This window comes from Podarcis filfolensis (assembly GCF_964270895.1).
Source record: "Podarcis filfolensis genome assembly, chromosome: 4".
Lineage (NCBI taxonomy): Eukaryota > Metazoa > Chordata > Lepidosauria > Squamata > Lacertidae > Podarcis > Podarcis filfolensis.
Genome location: NC_139607.1, coordinates 67,773,517 through 67,788,373, shown reverse-complemented (window position 1 = coordinate 67,788,373; position 14,857 = coordinate 67,773,517). Strand labels below are relative to the sequence as shown.

At 40.4% G+C, this 14,857-nt stretch overlaps 1 long non-coding RNA gene across 2 annotated transcripts in view; it reads left to right on the top strand.

Annotated features, from left to right (window-relative positions):
- Nucleotides 1-2,168, top strand: part of LOC310761672 — a 51,582-nt gene extending 49,414 nt beyond the window's left edge. For both annotated transcript variants that reach the window (XR_014547655.1, XR_014547656.1), the window contains exon 2: nucleotides 1,573-2,168. This is a non-coding gene — a long non-coding RNA (uncharacterized lncRNA). The remainder of the gene's footprint in view (nucleotides 1-1,572) is intronic.
- Nucleotides 2,169-14,857: the final 12,689 nt, after the last annotated feature.

Genomic DNA, 14,857 nt, shown 5'->3' with positions numbered 1-14,857 from the left:
CTGATGCTCCACATGTGCTGGTTTTCCTATCCATTCTATAACACACACACATCTCCATGTGAATGTGGAAAGTCACAACACAGTGATGTTGCATTATGTGTACACTATCCCTAAACATTGCGCAGGGACAGGGAAGGAGAAAAATGGCAGCCTGTTTCTGATGGTAGCTCTGTCTAGCTCCAGCCTCAGAGATGTAGCCATTAGCCCTAGGGCGAAAATGGCTTCCAGTGGCACCAGTGGGAGCTTTCCCCCCAATGGTAATTGATTTGCCCATAAATGGTGCTTGCGTGTTTAATCTCTGACACTCTCCTGCAGTGATTAGGCCTTGTGCCAAGAGTCCTGCAGAAGTGCAACCTGAGTTTATCTATCTTATAACAAATTTCACTGTTCCCTGAAAAAAAGACACCATGCAGCAGAATATATAGCATTTGAAATAGCATTGGAACAGCAGAGACAAATTAGATCATCGGATTGAAGTTGCAGAGTAGCACATAACTGCTCTACCAATCATATGTTCAATATAAATAATGCATTTATGCATGTTCCTGTCTCGTTATCTTGTGAAAGAACCACTCTTCACTTTCCAGTGCAATTATTTGTATAAAGTCTCCTTAATGTCACTTGCTATGCCTATCTGTTCTTTCTCTTTGCTTGTTCGTTCCATTGGGAGGACTTCCACAAATCCTGCCCCACACCCCGGAGTCGATACTCTAAAGCAGGGCTGGTGAACCTGTGGCCCACCAGATGTTGGGACTACATCTCCCATCCATCCCTGACCATTGGCCATGCTGACTGGGGCTGATAGGTGTTGGAGTTCAACAGCATCTGGTGGGCCGTAGGTTCCACAGCTCTGCTTTAAAGCAACAATGTCTAATCCACAATTAGAAGAAATATCCAGTCTCTAACTTGCTTTGTGGTCCAATAGGATTTTGAATCTGAGCCTCACAATTTTATGTTCCGAGCTTGGTAGAGGTATTCAAGTTAGAATGTGCACTTGCCCAGGCATATTCTGCTATGAATTTCAGTATTGTAATGAAAATCCCCTGCAGTCTAAAGCCCAAGAAATAGTTCAGGATTAGCATCCATGCCAGAGGGAAAGCTGTGATTTTCTAGAAGTTGCTGGATATGTTAGTACTAAATAAAAATAATATTTTTTCTATGTATTTATTTGCTTACTGTATTGGTTAAATTTGTATCTTGATTTTCCACCAAGCTAACAACAAAAATTAGAAAGCAATAAAATATAATAAAATACAGTAGTATAATATAGCCCCTCCCCAAGCAAGGTTAAATATCCATAATAGCAATAAAAACAATCAGGTAAAAGCTAATTTAGGATTACTCCTATGAACAGAGAACATAAAATAGACCAGATCTGTTCATCCAACACCATCATCTCCCCCTCCATCACTGCTGGCTCCTTCCCTGGGGAGAAGGATTGTTAAACCAAACATGGTTAGCACCATGTTGACCTCACTGCCACCTCCCCTCTCCCCTTCTGCCTCCCAGGAAGCAGTAGTACGGTAACTGACCGGAGGTCAGGTGAGCGCCCCCCCCATCACACTCTAATAGAAAGATACACAAATGCATACACAGAGGGAGAAAGAACAAATCAAATATCATCATCATCATCATCATCATCAATACTAAATTGTGGCTGCAGCTGAATGCCAGCACACCATCCATTTCTGTACAGTATCTGTATCCAAATCTATGTGATGAAAGGGGAAAGGTTGTAAAATAAGTCTGACCATCTAAGAATGCCAAGGAAAAGCCTCCTTATGGCGATTTGTTCCATGTTAAATGATTGTGTCAATCGGGGATATAAATTGTGACCGAGGAAAAAAAGAATCTGATAATTTGGGAATTTGTAATGTACATGCATTTTTATTTTATTTTTTTGCAGCGACACTTGATAAATGTGTATTATTTCTGTCAAGGAAGCCTGACAGCAAAGGCATATTATTACAGCCCTCTCTTTAATACTTGTCACGCAGGAAAAATAGGCTTTGAGTCTCGAAGCGACTGTTAATATGGGTGAAATATTCTACAGCAATCCCCGCAACTGATGTGACATTATTAATACAAATGTTTTGCTAAGATAATAGCCACTGCTACTTATCTGCCAGAGCAATTAAAAAGTGCTAATAAAATAATATTGAGATAAATTACACTGTGCTTTCTATTATAGAGCCGGTTGCAGGGAAGGGGCGGAAAAAAAACCTTTAATTTTTTTACAGCTCAGGCCACAACTTGTTAGGAATTCATTTTTGCAAGTAATACCACGATAAATTTTAATAGTATAGATAGTGTGTGCTTCATTGCCACATTAATTATGCATTTAAAACTCTGCGGCCCAACACTTCCAAGGAGGGGGACAGGCCGCCTGTCTGTGTTGCAACCTGAGCCAAATTGCAAAGGTGCCCAATACGTCAACAGTGGCGGCATTTGACATAGTTATTCTACTCCAGCCTCTCTATGCATTCAATTACTGTCATGCTCCCTTACCTTCCTGGCTTATGGAGGGAGGAGCAAGAGCCTCAAGGATGTGCTTCCAGGACTTCCAGGCCCAGCTGATGTTTAGTTATTGGAGCAGTTTCTCCACATTCCCAACTAGAAATGATATCTGGCTCTGGTGTGTTAGTACACTGGGCTACAAACAAAATGACTATGGCCCTGATCGTCTGTGTTTTGCTCAGGCAGCAGTGGACATTCCGTGGACTCAAACATGACCTCTGTCAGATAATATGGGAGAATGCCACCATCATGTTTGCGGTGAAGTGAAAGGTAAAAAAAAAAAAGGTAAAGGACCCCTGGACAGTTAAGTCCAGTCAAAGGCAACTATGGGATTGTGACACTCATCTTGCTTTCAGGCCAAGTGAGCCAGCATTTGTCCACAGACAGCTTTCTGGGTCATGTGGCCAGCATGACTAAACCACTTCTGGCACAATGGAACACCGTGACGGAAACCAGAGTGCACGGAAACGCCATTTATCTTCCCACCACAGCGGTATCTATTTGTTTACTTGCACTGGCAAGCTTTCAAACTGCTAGGTTGGCAGAAGCTGGGACAGAGCAACAGGAGCTCACCCCATCGCGGGGATTTGAACCTCCGACCTTCTGATCTGCAAGCCCAAGAGGCTCAGTGGTTTAGACCACAGCACCACCCGCGTCCCATGCTTACTTCAGTCATTTGATCTTCCCCTCCTCTCTTCAGCCTCTGTAGATTACAGGTTGCCTCTGAAGGAAGTCAAATTTGCATCAAACTTTTTAAAGCTATTTTATATGCATTATTATTATGATTATATATTTATTTATATACTGCCATCAAAGGGGACTCAAGGTGGCTTACAAATAAAAATAAGAACAGCTAAAAAACATGGGGGGGGGAAGGAACAATCTTTAAAAAATTAAACATTAATAGAATTAAAACTATATATTTATATACACATATAGTTTCACATGTGAAATTCTGTTAAAGCCACACAAATCATCACAATAAAAACAGCACAGCACCAGCCCCTTCATTAAAAGCACTCAGTTCCCAATGCCAGTTGGAACAAGAAAGGAGGAATCTAGTCTAACTAGATAGATGGACCAATACTCTCATTTAGTTTAAAGCAACGTTCTATGCATATGGTGTGGTCCTAACTAAACTCTGTGCATGCATTGCATTACGTTATTGCAACAAAGGCCATAATCACTGCTGATGTGATGATGTAGTTCTGTTCGGACCAACCATAGGTGAAATTTTGTGCTCAGTTTTGGACTTTTAGAAAAGTAGTCAAAAGGGGAAAGTTTAGGATAGCTTAATGTTTTCTTGCCTGCTATTTACGGTAAGCCTGTTTTTGCCTTTTCTCTACAAGAAAGAGACAACATTCTTTAATAATATTTTTTTCTCCTATCACAGACTTCTTGCTATTCCAGTGCAGGCCATTTGTCTTCTCATTAGCATAGGATCCAGCATCTACAGAACAACATTATTTGCTCCAAACCGTTGCAAAACCATGATGAAGTGCCATGCATTTTAAAACAAGAGACTCCATGTGTTTGTGCAAGGAGCATCTTCAGTAAAAGGAAAAATAACTAGATTAAATAGGATGCAGGGCAGCTTAGAAATGGATACGGGAGGGAGGGGGATGCCCCATAAACACAACAGCCGCCGAGATTCTTCTTTGAGATTAATTGGTGTGTTTTGACGTGCTCTTAATTATTTGCAGTCACATGGAACTAGCCCAGCTGCTTTCTGCATCCACAAAAAGGCAGAAGGAAGCAGGAAAGAAAACGTGTGTGTTTTGCTGCATCCAACAATTAAAACTACAGGGCAAAAGTCAAAATTCCGCTAAGCATAATTAAACAAGGAATTAATGGCAAGTCAGTTGTGCAATGAAGCAAACACAGCTGGGCTGAATATAAGAAGTCCTAGAACTTTCTGTTGACAGACTGGAAATTACAAGAGGCACATATCATAGGAATACAGGAAGCTGCCTTATACTGAGACAATGGCCCATCTAGCTTAATATAGACTACTCTGACTGGCAGAAGCTCTCCAGGATTTCAGATGGGGGCATTCCCAATCCTGCCTAGACACGCCAGGGATCGAACCTGCGACCTTCAGCACACAAGGCTCTAGCACTGAGCTATGCTCCTTGCACATATCCCTGGCAAGTAGAGCCCTAAGTTGAGTTACAAATGCTGTGATGCTGCCCAGGCACTGTTTATGGTGCCTTGCAACATATTTACTGCTAAGAAAAGGAGACTGTAAAGGTGGATGCAAGCATATTAAGTGGGATTCCCAAGTTAAGTTGCAACACTTTCAGGACTCTACTAGGAAGCGGGTGGGGTGGGAATCTGCTATAGTGATCTCTCTGGACTTTGAAGATTTTTGTTTGTCCCAATGAATATAATATTTATTTGTCGCATCATTTCCTTCATTTTGTGAAAATTTATTAAGAATGTATTGAGTAATGATCAAAATAATGTTTTGCTGTTGAAAACAGCGGCTAAGCGAGACTTAGGCAGCCAGCCTGCTGCTTGACATATGAGACTCACATCAAGGTCTTAAGCCCAACACTTTGTCTAATGTGCTACTTTGGCTCACACAAGCTGCCAACACCATGCAAAAGTAATCCATGATTTTCACGTGTTTCAGAAAATACTCCTACAGTAAATAGATATCTGTGTAGTGAAATTCCACAGTTTCAGTTTCTGAGATGAAGAGGACCACTGTTTGCTTATACTTTGTTCAATCCATCGTATACATTTTAAAATAATGGAATGCATTTCTTACTTTCCTCTTTCCCCACACTCTTCTTCTGAGTGTTATACAGTGGTACCTCGGGTTACAGATGCTTCAGGTTACAGACGCTTCAGGTTACAGACTCCGCTAACCCAGAAATAGTACCTCAGGTTAAGAACTTTGCTTCAAGATGAGAATAGAAACCGTGCGGCGGCGGCACGGTGGCAGTGGGAGACCCCATTAGCTAAAGTGGTACCTCAGGTTAAGAACAGTTTCAGGTTAAGAACGGACCTCCAGAACGAATTAAGTTCTTAACCCGAGGTACCACTGTATACCCAACTATTGATTTATTTATTAAGTCCCCCATGGAAATTATTCATCATCTTATTGTATTTTTCTCCCAATTTACAAATTATTGCAAGTGATTTCCCGTAACATAATGCATATTTGTATGTTATATTCACAAACATGTTCGTTTTTATACACAATTTATCCTAGTACATGCATTTTTCTACAAGTTACTTGGCTGGAGAACTGCACTACAAAATTCAGAGCAGTGCAAATTTGGAAGGAAGGCTGAACATAGTGTTTCAAAAAGTGCCAAATGGATAGGTTTGCCTCTAAATGTGAACTGAACTAAATTTGTCCCACTTCTCACATTAGGTACAGAAATGTTTGCACAAGCTGAATAGAATGAATGAGAGAACCAATTTTGCATTAAGTATCCCAAGAACTGGAATCAGCATGTAATGACAGACCACGAACCCTCTGCCATGACCACACTCTATGTGATAAATAGGCTTGAATTTTATAGTAAATCTCCTCCACCTAGAGAGTCTGTTTATCACTGCTGTCCTCTCATTAAAACAGGGAGCACAGAAGGAGAAAATGAGCTTTCATCGCAAAGGCAATTGCTTTCCTCCTCTGATATATTGCAAATATAAGCATGCAAAACAATTGTGTTTTCATGTGCATGCATAGAAGTGGACCCTGCCAGGGAAAAAAATCTGTGTGTTTTCAAGTTTGTTTTCATTTAGAAGTACAGTAAAGCCCTCTGGTACTAAATAATGTGTTCCCTGCATATTCAGCTGATTTGAACTATAACCAGCTCTTCAATTTGCATGGCGAGTTCCTGCCTCCCACCAATAGGAATAAAGACACATGACACCATTATGTTAGGTTAATGGGCTGAAATTGGCCACAACTTTATTGGTTACAGGAGATGAGCGGTATTGGCTTAGGCATTGGTCCTATCGACTAACTGGCTTCAGCCTGCTTGCTTGAAGTCCGGAAAGGGTTAACACCAGCAGCGGGAGCCCTGCTGATGCACATCAACTAGGCACTCCTCCGGGGTCACTGCTCAGGGGCATGCCTTGGGCCCTGACCTCCATAGGCTTCGGACGGGGCCACACCCCCCCGGAGTCCTTTACTGGACTACCCTTCAAAATCCGGGGAAGGTGATGGCACTCCCCCCCCCATACATCTACATAACAATACCCATACCAATGCCTAACCGCCAAAACCGACGTGGCCGAGGAATCCCCAGATTGCGCTGGGAGCCAGCCTCCGCGCGCCTGTTGGGGGCGTGAAGCCCGCAACACCACCTCCACCTGAGGTTGGAAGTGGCTTTGCACAGCAATGGCTCAAAAATCGCTCAGGTTGTGAGGTGAGGAAAGTAAAGGTTGTCTAATGCTGCCGAGTCCACTTTAAGAGTGCATCATTGGATGGAGTAGATCTTTTCAGCAGTTGTGCAATTTTGGAGACACCACACTGAAGCCTCCACATCGACCTAATTTCAGCAAGGTTCTCAAATACAGCATCACATGAGTCCATTGATGTAAGTGTTAGTCTGATATAGGCACAGAGGCTCTGTTCACATTTTGTATTTCCTCCCCTCTGGTATTTCTTGCTTTGAAAAATAGTGCCCCATATTTTTTCAATGAAAATATCTTTTTATTAGTATATTGGAACTTCTGTAATTTGTATTGTGCTCCTCACCAGTTCTTGGTTAGGAGCTCGATTTCCACTGCCATCTGCTTCACAAATCCTCATAGCTCCTGGATTTCCTAGGTAAATTCCATCCTAGCACTGGGGAATCATTGGAGTAGGCAAAAACTTAAGTAAAAAATGATTTTCTAGAGGGCTCTTTAGAAACAGGGTGAGCCCTCCCTCTAGAATAACAACATTCCATCTCTTAGTGTAGGATTTTTTTTGTTCTGGGGTGTTAAATTTGAACACTGATGGAGGCCAATTGGCCGAAATATTGGGAGATATTGGAACAAGAAGGAGACAGATTAAAGCTGCAGAGTTTTGAAAAACTAAAAAACAAAGTACGGGATTGGCTTCATTATTATCAAATAATGGAGGTTTATAATTTGGATAAGAAAATTGGGTTTCAGGTGGAGAAATCAAATTTGGAAACAGAATTGTTAGATCCTAAAACTAAGAATTTGTCAAGAATGTATAACTTGCTGTTGAAATGGAATACTCAGGATGAAACGGTGAAATCAGCTATGATTAAATGGGCTCAGGATGTTGGACATAACATTATGATGGCTGACTGGGAACAGTTATGGACCACAGGTACTAAGTTTACGGCATGTAATGCCTTAAGAGAGAATATAATGAAAATGATATACAGGTGGTATATAACACCAGTCAAGCTTGCAAAAATCTATCATTTGCCCGATAATAAATATTGGAAATGTAAAGAGACTGAAGGTACATTCTTTCACGTTTGGTGGACGTGCCCAAGGATTAAGACCTTCTGGGAGATGATCTATAATGAAATGAAAAAGGTGCTTAAATATACCTTCCAGAAGAAACCAGAGGCCTTTCTCCTGGGCATGGTCGGCCAATTGGTGCCAAAGAAGGACAGAACTTTTTCTATGTATGCAACAACAGCAGCAAGAATACTCATCGCAAAATACTGGAAGACACAAGATTTACCCACGCGGGAAGAATGGCAGATGAAAGTAATGGACTATAGGGAACTGGTGGAGATGACTGGCAGAATCCGAGACCAAGGTGAAGAGTTGGTGGAAGAAGATTGGAAAAAATTTAAAATTTATTTACAGAAACATTGTAAGATCCAGGAATGCTAGAAGGATGTTGGAATGAAGCAATGTGGTTTTAGGAGAAATGATATAAAAGATTAGGTAAAAATTGATTTTTACCTTTGGTGAAACGAGAATGTAAAATTATAGTACACTAAGATAAATTATTAGGATAAAAACCAAGCGGAAAGGATTTGCTGAAATACTTAATTGAACTAGAATACAAAAAAGGGAGGTGTGAGGAGGTCAGGGAAACAAGTAAATGAAAGATAAGACATGGAAAGATGGATATGTTTTTAATTGTTTATACTTTTCTGTATTTTGTATTTTCTGCTCTCTTTTTTCTTTTTTTTCTTTTTCTCATTTTTGTAACTTTTTTGAAACTCTAATAAATATTATTTTTTTTAAAAAAAATGAACACTGGCTCTTTATCTACTTAACCTCAAGACACTCCCAAAGTTGTTGAGCTTTTTATAACAAAAGATCGAGGACAAAGTGCCCCCAAGACATCAATTCCACCTTTGAAATCCTAGTAATGTCCGGGAAAACCCGGACGTATGGCAACCCTACTTTAAGTATTTATTCAGGTTCATGTGACCTAGATGGTTTCAGTTCAAGAATTAAATATCGTGATTGGTTTTTTAAGAACGCAGAATGGAAAATAAAGTAAATATAAAGTAAAGTAAATAAAAAAATAAAATAAAAACAAACTACACAGAAAGGGTTCTTATGTGCACAGGAAGAGTTTTGCTAGCACTCCTGGCCAAAGCTCCTGAGTCTCAGTCTAAGATAGTGACTCAGCGCCACACTTAACTCCATCTCCTGTGCACCAAATATAGCAATTGCCATTAACCTGAAGACCTTATTGGAGTCTTTACATACTAAAACCTAGATGTTTGGTCAGCATCCTGGATTTGCAGAGAGCTTACGCTTGTTATTCTCCAAAATAACTTCCACTAGGTCATGTGACCTTTGTGATGCCATGCACCAGGATGTAACTAGGTGTATCGTGGTACATCTTGTGGTTTCCTTTTGTCTACGACAACGTCTCCATTCCCCCTCATTTCCTTCCCCACAATTTATAGCTTCTTGTTCTTTGCTCTTCCCCTATGTGAATAAGCTTGTGATGAATCTTACCTTAGATCAGTTTTAGGCTATGTGAAGATTCCCACAGCAGGCTCAAGGAAAGGGTAATCGTAAACACCATAAGTGCCCACTTGCTGGCCACAATATGTAGATTTCACCCATTTACTTATTGAATTTATGAAAGCATCAGCTATAGCTGAGCAAGGGCATTGTATGACAGGAGCTAAATCCCAGGAGGTAAGTCCACAAGGGTAATATACCACAAGGGCAACAGACAGTATACTTAGATATTCAAAAAGCCTTTGATAAAGTACCCAGCAAATATTCCAAACATTCATGAATCAGTAGCTGTTTAAAGAATGGAAGCAGAGAGTGGAAGTAAATGGACAGTTCTAATAAAAAGTCCATGGACCAGTATTAGGACCACTGCTTTCTAACTTCTTGCTTTCTAAATGACCTACAGTTAGGGATGAGCAGTGAGTGGCCCAGTTGGTGGATGATACTAAATCCTTCAGGGTGGTAAAGTCAAAAGGTGGGGTTGATTGACCTAGAAGCTCAAGATGGACTCTCAAGATGGACCTGTCCTGGATATACTGTTGCTGCTGTATGGTTGGTTGGTTTGTGCACAGGATGCTGTCCTAGCTGGGTCTTTACTCTGATCCAGCAGGCTCTTCTTATGCAATGGCTGCCTGCCATCTGAACGAGTGCTTAGAAACAGCAGATTTGCAGAAACTCAAGCTGGTCCATAAAATGATCTGTGGATCAGAAAGGTCTCTGTTTAGATGCAGGGGCTTCCCTCCCCTCTTCTGACCATTACCCAGATGATTCTCTCTCTTTCTTCAAAATGATTTTTAAAAAGGATTGTCACATTTACAGCCTATATATATAACCATTCAAGTATTTCCCTCTCTCTTTTTAAAAAGAGAGAGAAGTCAGTGAAGTGTTCAGCAAATTTGTAGCTCTTAGGCCTGTCGCGGGTGGCGCTGTGGGTTAAACCACAGAGCCTAGGGCTTGCCAATCAGAAGGTCAGTGATTTGAATCCCTGTGATGGGGTGAGCTCCCATTGCTCAGTCCCTGCTCCTGCCAACCTAGCAGTTCAAAAGCAAATCAAAGTGCAAGTAGATAAAAAGGTACCACTCCGGCGGGAAGGTAAACTGCGTTTCTGTGCGCTGCTCTGGTTCGCCAGAAGCGGCTTAGTCATGCTGGCCACATGACCCGGAAGCTGTATGTCGGCTCCCTCAGCCAATAAAGCGAGATGAGCGCCGCAACCCCAGAGTCATTTGTGACCGGACTTAACGGTGAGGGGTCCCTTTACCTAGGACTGTCGACAGGAAACACCCTCCACTTTAATCATTAGGTGGCCTGAGTAAGTTGCCTTTCACCATGCTTCCTTTAAATACTTTTTGCAAATCATCATTTTCTGCCCTTCAGGAGTTATTCACACACTGTGAGCATGAGAAGTAATGGCCGCACTAAATTAAAACTTACGAATGCAATGAGTTTGCTTTAATGTTACCTGGCAGACATGGACAAATTGGAAATTTTACATCATGCAGTCGTGGGTATTTCTAGCAGGCTCTCTATTTTTAACACAAAGTATTCTTATACATACCTTTTCAAGAAAGAAAAGAAAGAAAAGAAAAGAAAAGCTTAAGTTCTTTGAGAATCCCTAGAGAGAATTATATTAAAAAAATCATTCTGTATAACTTAGATACTATAGTCCCTTTTTGTGTTAACAGCTAACGAAATACAGCTTGTTAAATTGATTTCTTTCGCTTTGTTTGACAAATGCCATTGGTAGATGTTACTCAATATGGATATTCATTTTCAGAAGTGTTGAACTGGTGCAGAGTGGCTATTAGCTTGAAATATGTGCATTGCTTGCACAGCAGAAAAAAAGGTTCCATTCTTTGTACTTTTAGAAAATATATATCTTGAGGGACTGATTAACATGGGGATAGGAAACTTGTGACCTTCCAGATTATGTTGGACTACAACTCCCATCATCCCTGACCATTGGCTGGGCCTGATGGGAATTGGAGTCCAATATATGGAGAGCCACAGGTTCCCCATCCCCTTGTGGTTTGAGTTCCATGAGCTTTAGACCATGTGCTGCTAAAGTGATGATAAGGCACTGGTAAACACAGCCTGCACCATCTGAAATTCAGCATTCATAGAAGTCACACACCTATTTATTTACATTTTATATATATCTCACTGTTCTACTCGTAGAACTACTCACTGAATGCAGCACTGCATTAAACAATGTTGTTGGACTCGAGGTTGCATCATCTCTTGCCACTGACCATGCAGGATGGGTCTGAGGGGGCTTGAAGTCCAACTGCATCTTGAGGGCCATAGGTTCCTTATCTCTTACCACTGGGAAGAGCTGTAGCTCAATGGAAGAGCATCTGCCTTCCATACAGAAGGTCCCAAGTCAATCCTTGGCATCCCCAGATAAGGCTAAGAAAAGCTCCCTGCCTGAAGCTCTGGAGACCTGCTGCCAGTTGATGTAGATAATACTGAGCTAGGTGAACCAATTTGTTTGGAGCTGACCAATCATTCCCCTCCATTGGAGGGAAGGAAAAGGAGGTGGAGTTAAAGCACGAATCAGGGCAATCTATCCTTAGACAACCTTGTCCAAGGTTCATCCCAGAGACTGAATCTTACTATAAAAGATATGAACAGTATTTCCCCCTAAGTAAATATATGGCTTAGGGACGTGATGGAAATTAAATCAAAGCATGTGTCAGCAAAATCAAGTCAACTGCATACTAAAAAAAAAATCTTCTATAACCATACAATGTAGTAAATGTGTTTCTTGCTGTCCCACCATCTCTAATTTAAAATAAAAATAAAAACGACATTAACGTTAACCAATTTACCACTTCAGTTCACAGCCCACCAAATCTGATACAGATAGCATAGTGTATATATTAACATGGAGTGAGTGCAGCAACGTGCCATTTTTCATCACGGTCTAATGCAGCATGGTCTTTAACATACTTCAGTGCTTAATATCTAAATTCTTGCTGTATTTCTCATATCATGGTCATTTGTGATTAACAGATTTATGAGAACAAAGCTTTTAAAGCTAAATTTAAGGGCTGAATCTCATTCTGTGTGAACTACCCTAAAAATATACCTCTGTACGATTTAAAAACACACCACAAGCACAACACTAAAAAAAAGAAGATTTTTTTTATTTTAAATTCACATTATGGAAGGGTGCGTCTGTGTGGGGAATCATGTTGATAGGCTTTATTCTTAGTTTGGGTAGTTCTTTTGAAATTTTTGCTTAGATATCAAGTGATGGTAGTTTCTAAGTTGAGGGGAAAGTTCTAATTTTTGAGAGTTAAAGCATTTGCTAGTCTTGGTAGCTCCATACCTTTGGTTTCCACCACTGGAGACCAGCAGATGGTGTATGAAGAAGCCAGGAGTCAGGCTGGTATCAGCAGCTTTATAGAACCTAATGGAACCCTATTGGCTCATTGAGTCACCTGACCCTGGTTGGCCTAGAAGCTTCTGCTTTACTCTCTGGACATCTGTGGTGGAGGTGGTGTGGCACATCAGAGATCCTAAGATAGTATCACAAGGGCCACCATTACACAGTTAGAAATCTCAACAATCATGAAAATAACAGGAGCAATATTTTTCTTAATGAACATTCATATATTTGAATCTTGATAGCAGAAGAATCCACCCATAAAATCAACAGTTGCTCAACATTCGGACATAGTTCCAGTATATACCACAAGGTGTTGCGCTTAGTGTCCTTTTTGTATAAGGAAGCAGATAAACAGTTCCCAAAAGAATTAAATCTGTTGAATGAAGTCCATAGAATCCCTGATATGGGTAGTCCCATGGCTCCATCTATAGCCAGTTTATTTATGGCAGATTCTGCACATTCCCTTTCATACGGTACCAGTAATCCTTTTGCATCAGATCTGGTGTTCTATTGTCGCTTCATTGATGATATCGTTTTGGTGTTTCCATACTTTTTGGCCTGGATTAATCAACCACCCTACTCTTTGGTGTTCTAGGCCAAGACTAGCCCTGAATCCGTTCCTTTTTTTGTACACTTTAGTTACGTGTTCTGTTGGGTGGGAACTGTTTATCTGTTTCCTTATATAAAAAGGACACTGACCACAACACCTTGCTACATTTCAAATCACCTCACCCCTACAACCTCAAACAAAATCTACCTTTTGGCCAATTTTTATGGAGGAAGAGGAATTCCTCTATTCCCGAGTTGTACTAAAGTGAGGTGAGGGAGTTAGAGACTGCTCTGAGAAACAGAGGCTATCCTAGTCATATCATTCATAGAGCTAGAGTGAGACCAGATGCACATGACAGGCGGGACTTACTTGTCTCCAGAAAAAGAACACCACAGAGACGCATTACATGTTCTTTTGAATATATGCCTCAGACAATGGTGATCTGCCAGATTATAAACAGGTACTGGGGTATTGTGTCTAATATTGCTGGCTGTGATTCTCCAGGACCCGTAATTTGAAGGATTGTTTAGTCCATAGTGATTTTAAGAGACCACAAGTAATTTCAAATCTGCTAGTAGGTCACTTGGGAACTGCTTGTTCCTAATAGTTTAGTTATTCTGAAATCTACTGGATTTACAAATTGTGCCACCAGAAATGAGATCTATTTGATAAGCGTGTACTTGTCAGTTGGTATATATTGGAGCTACGTCTTGGCCAGTGAAGACCTGAATCTTGGAACATCACTCTCGGATTTATGGTAAAATTAAGGAAGCCTCATTAGTTCAACACTTTCTTCAGCATAACTACACTTGTGATGATTTCCATTTCTTTGTAATAAAACATATCCGTCAGACCCAATCAACTGGTGGGAACATGACCAGATTGCTTTCACAGATAGAATCTAGGTATATTTATAAACTGAATACACTGGCTCCATATGGTCTGAATTCAACAATAGAATTTGCAGGATTTATTTAATTGTGTTCAGCTGAGTTTGCAGGAGGGTCCTTACTTTACCTTTAAATTTGTGAGCCCTGTTCATATTCCTTAAGGAAGGCTAACAAACAGAAGGCTGTCTGCCTCTTTTTTGTTCTTCCTTCAGGAAATATGCACACAGGGACAGGTATGTTTTATAAGACTTTTCATATCAGTAATGGTGGATAATAATAATAATAATAATAATAATAATAATAATAATAATAATAATAATAATATATTTCTACCCTTATAGATTTACCCTTTTTATAAACTAGTAATTGCACATGTCTACATTTTATTACCCAGCTAATGTTACATGTATGCATTCTCTTCCCATTTTATTTACCTCATATGGAAATAGATGTTGACTGGAATCTTGCTTTATTTAATTTTGTTAGCTCGATGATTAAGCACCTCTGGGGAAGGAAACGTGATGTATACAGGAGCGACGTCCGAATGTTGAGCAACTGTTGATTTATGAGTGGAATTATCTTCTTTCA